The following is a 14,167-nucleotide window of genomic DNA, read 5'->3' as shown; positions in this document are numbered from 1 at the left end:
CTGGAAGTCCAAAAAAAAGGCGGAAATTTGACTAAGTGCCTAGGAGGATGTCCCTTTAAGAAGGCCGACGTGCTATGGTTCTCCACCCGGGTCCGGAACTCAAAATTAGATCATTTTAGAGTACCAGGACTATAGTGGGGGAATTGGAGCCCTCTGGTGGACACTCGCTGCAAATGCACCCTGAATTAAAGACATTATTTCCAGTTCTTTTGGGGCCCTATTTTCAGGCGTAAATTTGACTAAGTGTCTAGGGGCATGTCCCTTTAAGAAGGCCGACCTGCTATGGTTCTCCACCTGGGTCTGGAACGCCAAATTAGTCCCTCTCCTAGCTGGAAGTCCAAAAAAAAGGCGTGAATTTGACTAAGTGTCTAGGAGCATTTCCCTTTAAGAAGGCCGACGTGCTATGGTTCTCCACCTGGGTACGGAACGCCAAATTAGTCCCTCTCCTAGCTGGAAGTCCAAAAAAAAGGCGTGAATTTGACTAAGTGTCTAGGAGCATTTCCCTTTAAGAAGGCCGACGTGCTATGGTTCTCCACCTGGGTACGGAACGCCAAATTAGTCCCTCTCCTAGCTGGAAGTAGTCAAAAAAAGGCGGAAATTTGACTAAGTGTCATTATTTTAGAGTACCAGGCCTCTATAGAAAAGTTTGGTTTTTTGTCTATGTGTCATCATTTTAGAGTACCAGGCCTCTATAGAAAAGTTTGGTTTTTTGTCTATGTGTCATCATTTTAGAGTACCAGGGCTCTATAGAAAAGTTTGGTAAATTTGACTAAGTGTCTAGGAGCATTTCCCTTTAAGAAGGCCGACGTGCTATGGTTCTCCACCTGGGTCTGGAACGCCAAATTAGTCCCTCTCCTAGCTGGAAGTCCAAAAAAAAAGGCGTGAATTTGACTAAGTGCCTAGGAGCATTTCCCTTTAAGAAGGCCGACGTGCTATGGTTCTCCACCTGGGTCAGGAAAGCAAAATTGTCCCTCTCCTCGCTGGAAGTCCAAAAAAAAGGCGTGAATTTGACTAAGTGCCTAGGAGCATTTCCCTTTAAGAAGGCCGACGTGCTATGGTTCTCCACCTGGGTCAGGAAAGCAAAATTGTCCCTCTCCTCGCTGGAAGTCCAAAAAAAAGGCGTAAATTTGACTAAGTGCCTAGGAGGATGTCCCTTTAAGAAGGCCGACGTGCTATGGTTCTCCACCTGGGTCAGGAAAGCAAAATTGTCCCTCTCCTCGCTGGAAGTCCAAAAAAAAGGCGTGAATTTGACTAAGTGCCTAGGAGCATTTCCCTTTAAGAAGGCCGACGTGCTATGGTTCTCCACCTGGGTCTGGAACGCCAAATTAGTCCCTCTCCTCGCTGGAAGTCCAAAAAAAAGGCGTAAATTTGACTAAGTGCCTAGGAGGATGTCCCTTTAAGAAGGCCGACGTGCTATGGTTCTCCACCTGGGTCAGGAAAGCAAAATTGTCCCTCTCCTCGCTGGAAGTCCAAAAAAAAGGCGTAAATTTGACTAAGTGCCTAGGAGGATGTCCCTTAAAGAAGGCCGACGTGCTATGGTTCTCCACCTGGGTCTGGAACGCCAAATTAGTCCCTCTCCTAGCTGGAAGTCCAAAAAAAAGGCGTGAATTTGACTAAGTGCCTAGGAGGATGTCCCTTTAAGAAGGCCGACGTGCTATGGTTCTCCACCTGGGTACGGAACGCCAAATTAGTCCCTCTCCTCGCTGGAAGTCCAAAAAAAAGGCGGAAATTTGACTAAGTGCCTAGGAGGATGTCCCTTTAAGAAGGCCGACGTGCTATGGTCCTCCACCTGGGTCAGGAACGCAAAATTGTCCCTATCCTCGCTGGAAGTCCAAAAAAAAGGCGTAAATTTGACTAAGTGCCTAGGAGGATGTCCCTTTAAGAAGGCCGACGTGCTATGGTTCTCCACCTGGGTCTGGAACGCCAAATTAGTCCCTCTCCTCGCTGGAAGTCCAAAAAAAAGGCGTGAATTTGACTAAGTGCCTAGGAGCATTTCCCTTTAAGAAGGCCGACGTGCTATGGTTCTCCACCTGGGTCAGGAAAGCAAAATTGTCCCTCTCCTCGCTGGAAGTCCAAAAAAAAGGCGTGAATTTGACTAAGTGCCTAGGAGGATGTCCCTTTAAGAAGGCCGACGTGCTATGGTTCTCCACCTGGGTCAGGAAAGCAAAATTGTCCCTCTCCTCGCTGGAAGTCCAAAAAAAAGGCGTGAATTTGACTAAGTGCCTAGGAGCATTTCCCTTTAAGAAGGCCGACGTGCTATGGTTCTCCACCTGGGTACGGAACGCCAAATTAGTCCCTCTCCTAGCTGGAAGTCCAAAAAAAAAGGCGTGAATTTGACTAAGTGTCTAGGAGGATGTCCCTTTAAGAAGGCCGACGTCCCTTGGTTCTCCACCTGGGTACGGAACGCCAAATTAGTCCCTCTCCTAGCTGGAAGTAGTCAAAAAAAGGCGGAAATTTGACTAAGTGTCATTATTTTAGAGTACCAGGCCTCTATAGAAAAGTTTGGTTTTTTGTCTATGTGTCATCATTTTAGAGTACCAGGGCTCTATAGAAAAGTTTGGTAAATTTGACTAAGTGTCTAGGAGCATTTCCCTTTAAGAAGGCCGACCTGCTATGGTTCTCCACCTGGGTACGGAACGCCAAATTAGTCCCTCTCCTAGCTGGAAGTCCAAAAAAAAAGGCGTGAATTTGACTAAGTGTCTAGGAGCATGTCCCTTTAAGAAGGCCGACCTGCTATGGTTCTCCACCTGGGTCAGGAACGCCAAATTGTCCCTCTCCTCGCTGGAAGTCCAAAAAAAAGGCGTGAATTTGACTAAGTGCCTAGGAGGATGTCCCTTTAAGAAGGCCGACGTGCTATGGTTCTCCACCTGGGTCAGGAAAGCAAAATTGTCCCTCTCCTCGCTGGAAGTCCAAAAAAAAAAGGTGTAAATTTGACTAAGTGTCTAGGAGCATTTCCCTTTAAGAAGGCCGACCTGCTATGGTTCTCCACCTGGGTCAGGAACGCCAAATTGTCCCTCTCCTCGCTGGAAGTCCAAAAAAAAGGCGTGAATTTGACTAAGTGCCTAGGAGCATTTCCCTTTAAGAAGGCCGACGTGCTATGGTTCTCCACCCGGGTACGGAAAGCAAAATTAGTCCCTCTCCTCGCTGGAAGTCCAAAAAAAAGGCGTAAATTTGACTAAGTGCCTAGGAGGATGTCCCTTTAAGAAGGCTGACCTGCTATGGTTCTCCACCCGGGTGCGGAAAGCAAAATTAGTCCCTCTCCTCGCTGGAAGTCCAAAAAAAAGGCGGAAATTTGACTAAGTGCCTAGGAGGATGTCCCTTTAAGAAGGCTGACCTGCTATGGTTCTCCACCCGGGTACGGAAAGCAAAATTAGTCCCTCTCCTCGCTGGAAGTCCAAAAAAAAGGCGTAAATTTGACTAAGTGCCTAGGAGCATTTCCCTTTAAGAAGGCCGACCTGCTATGGTTCTCCACCCGGGTCCGGAACTCAAAATTAGTCCCTCTCCTAGTTGGAAGTCATCAAAAAAAGGCGGAAATTTGACTAAGTGCCATCATTTTAGAGTACCAGGACTATAGCTGGGGAATTGGAGCCCTCTGCTGGACACTCGCTGCAAATGCACCCTGAATTAAACACATTATTTCCAGTTCTTTTGGTGTTCCCGGGGAATGAGAGGCCTTTTGTGGGCCAGAAAGAGTGGGGGACCCTTGGAGCCCCTATTTTCAGACAGTTTGGCTTATTTCGGTGACGCCGGGGCGTCCATCAGGTCTTCCCGGGGAATGAGAGGCCTTTTGTGGCCATATGTCAACAAAAGAGTGGGGAAATGGAGCCCTCCGGTGGACTCCCGCTGCAAATGCACCCCCCAAATTAAATACATTAATTCCAGGCCTTTTGGGGCCCTATATTCAGACGGTGTGTAGCCCTCCAGTGGACTCCCGCCTCCAATGCACCCCCCAAATTAAAGACATCACCCCCCAAATTAAAGGCATCATTTCCAGTTCTTTTGGGGCCCTATTTTCAGACAGTTTGGCGGATTTCCTTGACGCCGGGGAGTCCTACAGGTGTTCCCGGGGAATGAGAGGCCTTTTGTGGGCCAGAAAGAGTGGGGAACCCTTGGAGCCCCTATTTTCAGACAGTTTGGCTTATTTCGGTGACGCCGGGGCGTCCATCAGGTCTTCCCGGGGAATGAGAGGCCTTTTGTGGCCATATGTCAACAAAAGAGTGGGGAAATGGAGCCCTCCGGTGGACTCCCGCTGCAAATGCACCCCCCAAATTAAATACATTAATTCCAGGCCTTTTGGGGCCCTATATTCAGACGGTGTGGAGCCCTCCAGTGGACTCCCGCCTCCAATGCACCCCCATAATTATAGACATCACCCCCCAAATTAAACACATTATTTCCAGTTCTTTTGGGCCCCTATTTTCAGACGGTTTGGCGTATTTCCTTGACGCCGGGGAGTCCTACAGGTGTTCCCGGGGAATGAGAGGCCTTTTGTGGGCCAGAAAGAGTGGGGAACCCTTGGAGCCCCTATTTTCAGACAGTTTGGCTTATTTCGGTGACGCCGGGGCGTCCATCAGGTCTTCCCGGGGAATGAGAGGCCTTTTGTGGCCATATGTCAACAAAAGAGTGGGGAAATGGAGCCCTCCGGTGGACTCCCGCTGCAAATGCACCCCCCAAATTAAATACATTAATTCCAGGCCTTTTGGGGCCCTATATTCAGACGGTGTGGAGCCCTCCAGTGGACTCCCGCCTCCAATGCACCCCCATAATTATAGACATCACCCCCCAAATTAAACACATTATTTCCAGTTCTTTTGGGCCCCTATTTTCAGACGGTTTGGCGTATTTCCTTGACGCCGGGGAGTCCTACAGGTGTTCCCGGGGAATGAGAGGCCTTTTGTGGGCCAGAAAGAGTGGGGAACCCTTGGAGCCCCTATTTTCAGACAGTTTGGCTTATTTCGGTGACGCCGGGGCGTCCATCAGGTCTTCCCGGGGAATGAGAGGCCTTTTGTGGCCATATGTCAACAAAAGAGTGGGGAAATGGAGCCCTCCGGTGGACTCCCGCTGCAAATGCACCCCCCAAATTAAAGACATTAATTCCAGGCCTTTTGGGGCCCTATATTCAGACGGTGTGGAGCCCTCCAGTGGACTCCCGCCTCCAATGCACCCCCATAATTATAGACATCACCCCCCAAATTAAACACATTATTTCCAGTTCTTTTGGGCCCCTATTTTCAGACGGTTTGGCGTATTTCCTTGACGCCGGGGAGTCCTACAGGTGTTCCCGGGGAATGAGAGGCCTTTTGTGGGCCAGAAAGAGTGGGGAACCCTTGGAGCCCCTATTTTCAGACAGTTTGGCTTATTTCGGTGACGCCGGGGCGTCCATCAGGTCTTCCCGGGGAATGAGAGGCCTTTTGTGGCCATATGTCAACAAAAGAGTGGGGAAATGGAGCCCTCCGGTGGACTCCCGCTGCAAATGCACCCCCCAAATTAAATACATTAATTCCAGGCCTTTTGGGGCCCTATATTCAGACGGTGTGGAGCCCTCCAGTGGACTCCCGCCTCCAATGCACCCCCATAATTATAGACATCACCCCCCAAATTAAACACATTATTTCCAGTTCTTTTGGGCCCCTATTTTCAGACGGTTTGGCGTATTTCCTTGACGCCGGGGAGTCCTACAGGTGTTCCCGGGGAATGAGAGGCCTTTTGTGGGCCAGAAATAGTGGGGAACACTTGGAGCCCCTATTTTCAGACAGTTTGCCGTATTTCGGTGACGCCGGGGCGTCCGTCAGGTCTTCCCGGGGAATGTGAGGCCTTTCGTGGGCCATATTTTCAGACAGATTGGCCTGTTTCAGTGACGCCGAGGCGTCCATCAGGTCTTCCCGGGGAGTGTGAGGCCTTTTGGGGCCCTATTTTCAGACAGGAAAAAAAAGAAAAGTAACCCTTACACTACAAAGGACAGCGGGGAAACGCCCCCCCAGCAAAGTCACAGGGGAAGTGGGGTAGACAAGTGGAGAGTGTCTGGGGAAAAGTCCACAAAATGATCAAAAATCACACCCAGGTACGAGTGCCACAAGTCCCGCCGCGTCCCACCCGAGTCCGAGGTGCCCCCCACATGCCCAAAACGCACCCAGCAAAGGCGCACTGTGAGTGGGGAAGAAAAGTTGGAAAAGTGGGCAAAAGTCCGGAAAAATGACCAAAAACCACACCCAGGTTAGAGCCCCACACGTCCTGCAGTCGCACCCGAGTCCTGGGATGCCCAACATGTCCAAAAAAATCAAAAAAAGCCCAAAAAATCAAAAAAATCCCCGGGCCGTATCTTGGACGCCGGCGTACCGCGTTCGGCCCTCGTGCCGTAGTTTGGCGACCGATTGTAAAAATTTGCCGCGACCGGCTAGTTTTTTTCCTTGGAGTAAATAGAGAGTAGATCCAGCAGAAAATATGCACTATAAACAAAGAGAGGGGGTTTGGAGGGGGGCAAAAACGCCCTCTTGGAACTTTTGCAGCAGCACACATCAAACTAGCGGGGAGAAGGCATGCATAGCAAAAGGCCACGAAATGATCCAAAATCACACCCAGGTTCGAGTCCCACAAGTCCCGCCGCGTTCCACCAGGGTTCCGGGGTGCCTGACATGTCCACGACGCACCCAGCAAAGGCGCACTGTGATTGGGAAGAAAAGTTGGGAAAGTGGGCAAAAGTCCCGAATTTTATCCAAAATTATACCCAGGTTCGAGTCCCACAAGTCCCGCCGCGTTCCACCAGTGTCTCGGGGTGCCTACAATGTCCACAACGCACCCAGCAAAGGCATCACACCCAGGTTCGAGTCCCACAAGTCCCGCCGCGTTCCACCAGGGTTCCGGGGTGCCTGACATGTCCACGACGCACCCAGCAAAGGTGCACTGTGATTGGGAAGAAAAGTTGGGAAAGTGGGCAAAAGTCCCGAATTTGGTCCAAAATCACACCCAGGTTCGAGTCCCACAAGTCCCGCCGCGTTCCACCAGGGTTCCGGGGCGCCTACAATGTCCACAACGCACCCAGCAAAGGCGCACTGTGATTGGGAAGAAAAGTTGGGAAAGTGGGCAAAAGTCCCGAATTTGGTCCAAAATCACACCCAGGTTCGAGTCCCACAAGTCCCGCCGCGTTCCACCAGGGTTCCGGGGTGCCTACAATGTCCACAACGCACCCAGCAAAGGCGCACTGTGATTGGGAAGAAAAGTTGGGAAAGTGGGCAAAAGTCCCGAATTTGGTCCAAAATCACACCCAGGTTCGAGTCCCACAAGTCCCGCCGCGTTCCACCAGGGTTCCGGGGTGCCTACAATGTCCACAACGCACCCAGCAAAGGCGCACTGTGATTGGGAAGAAAAGTTGGGAAAGTGGGCAAAAGTCCCGAATTTGGTCCAAAATCACACCCAGGTTCGAGTCCCACAAGTCCCGCCGCGTTCCACCAGGGTTCCGGGGTGCCTACAATGTCCACAACTCACCCAGCAAAGGCGCACTGTGATTGGGAAGAAAAGTTGGGAAAGTGGGCAAAAGTCCCGAATTTGGTCCAAAATCACACCCAGGTTCGAGTCCCACAAGTCCCGCCGCGTTCCACCAGGGTTCCGGGGTGCCTACAATGTCCACAACGCACCCAGCAAAGGCGCACTGTGATTGGGAAGAAAAGTTGGGAAAGTGGGCAAAAGTCCCGAATTTGGTCCAAAATCACACCCAGGTTCGAGTCCCACAAGTCCCGCCGCGTTCCACCAGGGTTCCGGGGTGCCTGACATGTCCACGACGCACCCAGCAAAGGCGCACTGTGATTGGGAAGAAAAGTTGGGAAAGTGGGCAAAAGTCCCGAATTTTATCCAAAATTATACCCAGGTTCGAGTCCCACAAGTCCCGCCGCGTTCCACCAGTGTCTCGGGGTGCCTACAATGTCCACAACGCACCCAGCAAAGGCATCACACCCAGGTTCGAGTCCCACAAGTCCCGCCGCGTTCCACCAGGGTTCCGGGGTGCCTGACATGTCCACGACGCACCCAGCAAAGGTGCACTGTGATTGGGAAGAAAAGTTGGGAAAGTGGGCAAAAGTCCCGAATTTGGTCCAAAATCACACCCAGGTTCGAGTCCCACAAGTCCCGCCGCGTTCCACCAGGGTTCCGGGGCGCCTACAATGTCCACAACGCACCCAGCAAAGGCGCACTGTGATTGGGAAGAAAAGTTGGGAAAGTGGGCAAAAGTCCCGAATTTGGTCCAAAATCACACCCAGGTTCGAGTCCCACAAGTCCCGCCGCGTTCCACCAGGGTTCCGGGGTGCCTACAATGTCCACAACGCACCCAGCAAAGGCGCACTGTGATTGGGAAGAAAAGTTGGGAAAGTGGGCAAAAGTCCCGAATTTGGTCCAAAATCACACCCAGGTTCGAGTCCCACAAGTCCCGCCGCGTTCCACCAGGGTTCCGGGGTGCCTACAATGTCCACAACGCACCCAGCAAAGGCGCACTGTGATTGGGAAGAAAAGTTGGGAAAGTGGGCAAAAGTCCCGAATTTGGTCCAAAATCACACCCAGGTTCGAGTCCCACAAGTCCCGCCGCGTTCCACCAGGGTTCCGGGGTGCCTACAATGTCCACAACTCACCCAGCAAAGGCGCACTGTGATTGGGAAGAAAAGTTGGGAAAGTGGGCAAAAGTCCCGAATTTGGTCCAAAATCACACCCAGGTTCGAGTCCCACAAGTCCCGCCGCGTTCCACCAGGGTTCCGGGGTGCCTACAATGTCCACAACGCACCCAGCAAAGGCGCACTGTGATTGGGAAGAAAAGTTGGGAAAGTGGGCAAAAGTCCCGAATTTGGTCCAAAATCACACCCAGGTTCGAGTCCCACAAGTCCCGCCGCGTTCCACCAGGGTTCCGGGGTGCCTACAATGTCCACAACGCACCCAGCAAAGGCGCACTGTGATTGGGAAGAAAAGTTGGGAAAGTGGGCAAAAGTCCCGAATTTGATCCAAAATTATGCCCGGGTTGGAGTACCACGAGTCCGGCCGCGTTCCACCGGTGTCCCGGGGGTGCCTACAATGTCCACAACGCACCCAGCAAAGGCGCACTGTGATTGGGAAGAAAAGTTGGGAAAGTGGGCAAAAGTCCCGAATTTGGTCCAAAATCACACCCAGGTTCGAGTCCCACAAGTCCCGCCGCGTTCCACCAGGGTTCCGGGGTGCCTGACATGTCCACGACGCACCCAGCAAAGGCGCACTGTGATTGGGAAGAAAAGTTGGGAAAGTGGGCAAAAGTCCCGAATTTGGTCCAAAATCACACCCAGGTTCGAGTCCCACAAGTCCCGCCGCGTTCCACCAGGGTTCCGGGGTGCCTACAATGTCCACAACGCACCCAGCAAAGGCGCACTGTGATTGGGAAGAAAAGTTGGGAAAGTGGGCAAAAGTCCCGAATTTGGTCCAAAATCACACCCAGGTTCGAGTCCCACAAGTCCCGCCGCGTTCCACCAGTGTTCCAGGGGTGCCTGACATGTCCACGACGCACCCAGCAAAGGCGCACTGTGATTGGGAAGAAAAGTTGGGAAAGTGGGCAAAAGTCCCGAATTTGGTCCAAAATCACACCCAGGTTCGAGTCCCACAAGTCCCGCCGCGTTCCACCAGTGTCTCGGGGTGCCTACAATGTCCACAACGCACCCAGCAAAGGCGCACTGTGATTGGGAAGAAAAGTTGTGAAAGTGGGCAAAAGTCCCGAATTTGGTCCAAAATCACACCCAGGTTCGAGTCCCACAAGTCCCGCCGCGTTCCACCAGTGTCTCGGGGTGCCTACAATGTCCACAACGCACCCAGCAAAGGCGCACTGTGATTGGGAAGAAAAGTTGTGAAAGTGGGCAAAAGTCCCGAATTTGGTCCAAAATCACACCCAGGTTCGAGTCCCACAAGTCCCGCCGCGTTCCACCAGTGTCTCGGGGTGCCTACAATGTCCACAACGCACCCAGCAAAGGCGCACTGTGATTGGGAAGAAAAGTTGTGAAAGTGGGCAAAAGTCCCGAATTTGGTCCAAAATCACACCCAGGTTCGAGTCCCACAAGTCCCGCCGCGTTCCACCAGTGTCTCGGGGTGCCTACAACGTCCACAACTTACCCAGCAAAGGCGCACTGTGATTGGGAAGAAAAGTTGTGAAAGTGGGCAAAAGTCCCGAATTTGGTCCAAAATCACACCCAGGTTCGAGTCCCACAAGTCCCGCCGCGTTCCACCAGTGTCTCGGGGTGCCTACAACGTCCACAACTTACCCAGCAAAGGCGCACTGTGATTGGGAAGAAAAGTTGGGAAAGTGGGCAAAAGTCCCGAATTTGGTCCAAAATCACACCCAGGTTCGAGTCCCACAAGTCCCGCCGCGTTCCACCAGGGTTCCGGGGTGCCTACAATGTCCACAACGCACCCAGCAAAGGCGCACTGTGATTGGGAAGAAAAGTTGGGAAAGTGGGCAAAAGTCCCGAATTTGGTCCAAAATCACACCCAGGTTCGAGTCCCACAAGTCCCGCCGCGTTCCACCAGGGTTCCGGGGTGCCTACAATGTCCACAACGCACCCAGCAAAGGCGCACTGTGATTGGGAAGAAAAGTTGTGAAAGTGGGCAAAAGTCCCGAATTTGGTCCAAAATCACACCCAGGTTCGAGTCCCACAAGTCCCGCCGCGTTCCACCAGTGTCTCGGGGTGCCTACAATGTCCACAACGCACCCAGCAAAGGCGCACTGTGATTGGGAAGAAAAGTTGTGAAAGTGGGCAAAAGTCCCGAATTTGGTCCAAAATCACACCCAGGTTCGAGTCCCACAAGTCCCGCCGCGTTCCACCAGGGTTCCGGGGTGCCTACAATGTCCACAACGCACCCAGCAAAGGCGCACTGTGATTGGGAAGAAAAGTTGTGAAAGTGGGCAAAAGTCCCGAATTTGGTCCAAAATCACACCCAGGTTCGAGTCCCACAAGTCCCGCCGCGTTCCACCAGTGTCTCGGGGTGCCTACAATGTCCACAACGCACCCAGCAAAGGCGCACTGTGATTGGGAAGAAAAGTTGGGAAAGTGGGCAAAAGTCCCGAATTTGGTCCAAAATCACACCCAGGTTCGAGTCCCACAAGTCCCGCCGCGTTCCACCAGTGTCTCGGGGTGCCTACAATGTCCACGACGCACCCAGCAAAGGCGCACTGTGATTGGGAAGAAAAGTTGGGAAAGTGGGCAAAAGTCCCGAATTTGGTCCAAAATCACACCCAGGTTCGAGTCCCACAAGTCCCGCCGCGTTCCACCAGGGTTCCGGGGTGCCTACAATGTCCACAACGCACCCAGCAAAGGCGCACTGTGATTGGGAAGAAAAGTTGGGAAAGTGGGCAAAAGTCCCGAATTTGGTCCAAAATCACACCCAGGTTCGAGTCCCACAAGTCCCGCCGCGTTCCACCAGGGTTCCGGGGTGCCTACAATGTCCACAACGCACCCAGCAAAGGCGCACTGTGAGTGGGAAGAAAAGTTGGGAAAGTGGGCAAAAGTCCCGAATTTGGTCCAAAATCACACCCAGGTTCGAGTCCCACAAGTCCCGCCGCGTTCCACCAGTGTCTCGGGGTGCCTACAATGTCCACAACTTACCCAGCAAAGGTGCACTGTGATTGGGAAGAAAAGTTGGGAAAGTGGGCAAAAGTCCCGAATTTGGACCAAAATCACACCCAGGTTCGAGTCCCACAAGTCCCGCCGCGTTCCACCAGTGTTCCGGGGTGCCTACAATGTCCACAACTTACCCAGCAAAGGCGCACTGTGATTGGGAAGAAAAGTTGGGAAAGTGGGCAAAAGTCCCGAATTTGGTCCAAAATCACACCCAGGTTCGAGTCCCACAAGTCCCGCCGCGTTCCACCAGTGTTCCGGGGTGCCTGACATGTCCAAGACGCACCCAGCAAAGGCGCACTGTGATTGGGAAGAAAAGTTGGGAAAGTGGGCAAAAGTCCCGAATTTGGTCCAAAATCACACCCAGGTTCGAGTCCCACAAGTCCCGCCGCGTTCCACCAGTGTCTCGGGGTGCCTACAATGTCCACGACGCACCCAGCAAAGGTGCACTGTGATTGGGAAGAAAAGTTGGGAAAGTGGGCAAAAGTCCCGAATTTTATCCAAAATCACACCCAGATTAGAGTCCCACAAGTCCCGCCGCGTTCCACCAGGGTTCCGGGGTGCCTACAATGTCCACAACGCACCCAGCAAAGGCGCACTGTGATTGGGAAGAAAAGTTGGGAAAGTGGGCAAAAGTCCCGAATTTGGTCCAAAATCACACCCAGGTTCGAGTCCCGCAAGTCCCGCCGCGTTCCATCAGAGTGCCGGGGTGCCTACAATGTCCACAACTTACCCAGCAAAGGTGCACTGTGATTGGGAAGAAAAGTTGGGAAAGTGGGCAAAAGTCCCGAATTTGGTCCAAAATCACACCCAGGTTCGAGTCCCACAAGTCCCGCCGCGTTCCACCAGTGTCTCGGGGTGCCTACAATGTCCACGACGCACCCAGCAAAGGCGCACTGTGATTGGGAAGAAAAGTTGGGAAAGTGGGCAAAAGTCCCGAATTTGATCCAAAATTATGCCCGGGTTGGAGTACCACGAGTCCGGCCGCGTTCCACCGGTGTCCCGGGGGTGCCTGGCATGTCCACAACTTACCCAGCAAAGGCGCACTGTGATTGGGAAGAAAAGTTGGGAAAGTGGGCAAAAGTCCCGAATTTGATCCAATATTATGCCCGGGTTGGAGTACCACGAGTCCGGCCGCGTTCCACCGGTGTCCCGGGGGTGCCTGCCATGTCCACAACTTACCCAGCAAAGGCGCACTGTGATTCGGAAGAAAAGTTGGGAAAGTGGGGAAAAAAAGGACCGGGAAATATCCAAAATTATGCCCGGGTTGGAGTACCACGAGTCCGGCCGCGTTCCACCGGTGTCCCGGGGGTGCCTGGCACGTCCACAACTTACCCAGCAAAGGCGCACTGTCAGTGGGGAAGACCAAACATGTCTCGGATTTTTTCCAAGTACCTTAACGAGAGAGGCTAAAAAGCACCTGTTTTTACCTTCTCTCGTTGTTGTACTTAGAAAAAAAACGAGAAAATAAAAAATCTGGGTTTTTTTCTAAGTACCTTAACGAGAGAGGCTAAAAAAAACCATTTTTTACCTTCTCTCGTTGTTGTACTTAGAAAAAAAACGAGAAAAAAAATTTTCCCCATTCATTTCAATGGGAGTTCATTTTTTTTTTGGGATTTTTTCTAAGTACCTTAACGAGAGAGGCTTAATTTTTCACCTACTTTTTACCTTCTCTCGATTTTTCGTTTTTTACCTGGTCGACCAAAACACCTCCATCTCGTTACTATGTGCACCATGTCTGACAGGCTGAAATCACAGGGAACGCGTCCGAGTCAAAGTGAGCTATTTTCGGACACAAATATGGTGTTTTTCCCCTCTATCCTCTGGTTCTTTTTTCAAACTGATCTTCCAGCATCTGAGCGACAGGGGCTCATGCAGACACCTGTGTCCGCCCGAGGGGCGCCTTCCCGGACACATATATGGTGCTTCCCCCCTCTTTACCCCGGTCCTTTTTCAAACTGATCTTCCAGCATCTGAGCGACAGGGGCTCATGCAGACACCTGTGTCCGCCCGAGGGGCGCCTTCCCGGACACATATATGGTGTTTTTCCCCTCTATCCTCTGGTCCTTTTTTCAAACTGATCTTCCAGCATCTGAGCGACAGGGGCTCATGCAGACACCTGTGTCCGCCCGAGGGGCGCCTTCCCGGACACATATATGGTGCTTTCCCCCTCTTTACCCCGGTCCTTTTTCAATCTGCTCTTCCAGCATCTGAGCGACAGGGGCTCATGCAGACACCTGTGTCCGCCTAAGGGGCGCCTTCTCGGACACATTTTCAACTTTTCCCGCATGAATGAAATCCTGGAACTGATTCCACCCAGGTACTTAGGGCTTCCAGGGCTTGAGCGACAGGGGCTCTGTCCGGAGCGTGTGTCCGCCTAGGGGGCGCTGTCCCGGACACATTTTCAACTTTTCCCGCATGGATGAAATCCTGGAACTGATTCCACCCAGGTACTTAGGGCTTCCAGGGCTTGAGCGACAGGGGCTCTGTCCGGAGCGTGTGTCCGCCTAGGGGGCGCTGTCTCGGACACATTTTCAACTTTTCCCGCATGGATGAAA

The sequence above is a fragment of the Nerophis lumbriciformis genome, unplaced genomic scaffold, assembly GCF_033978685.3.
Source record: "Nerophis lumbriciformis unplaced genomic scaffold, RoL_Nlum_v2.1 HiC_scaffold_613, whole genome shotgun sequence".
In the NCBI taxonomy this organism is placed as follows: Eukaryota; Metazoa; Chordata; class Actinopteri; order Syngnathiformes; family Syngnathidae; genus Nerophis; species Nerophis lumbriciformis.
The sequence above is the reverse complement of the archived record's forward strand: the minus strand, read 5'-3'. Positions refer to the sequence as shown.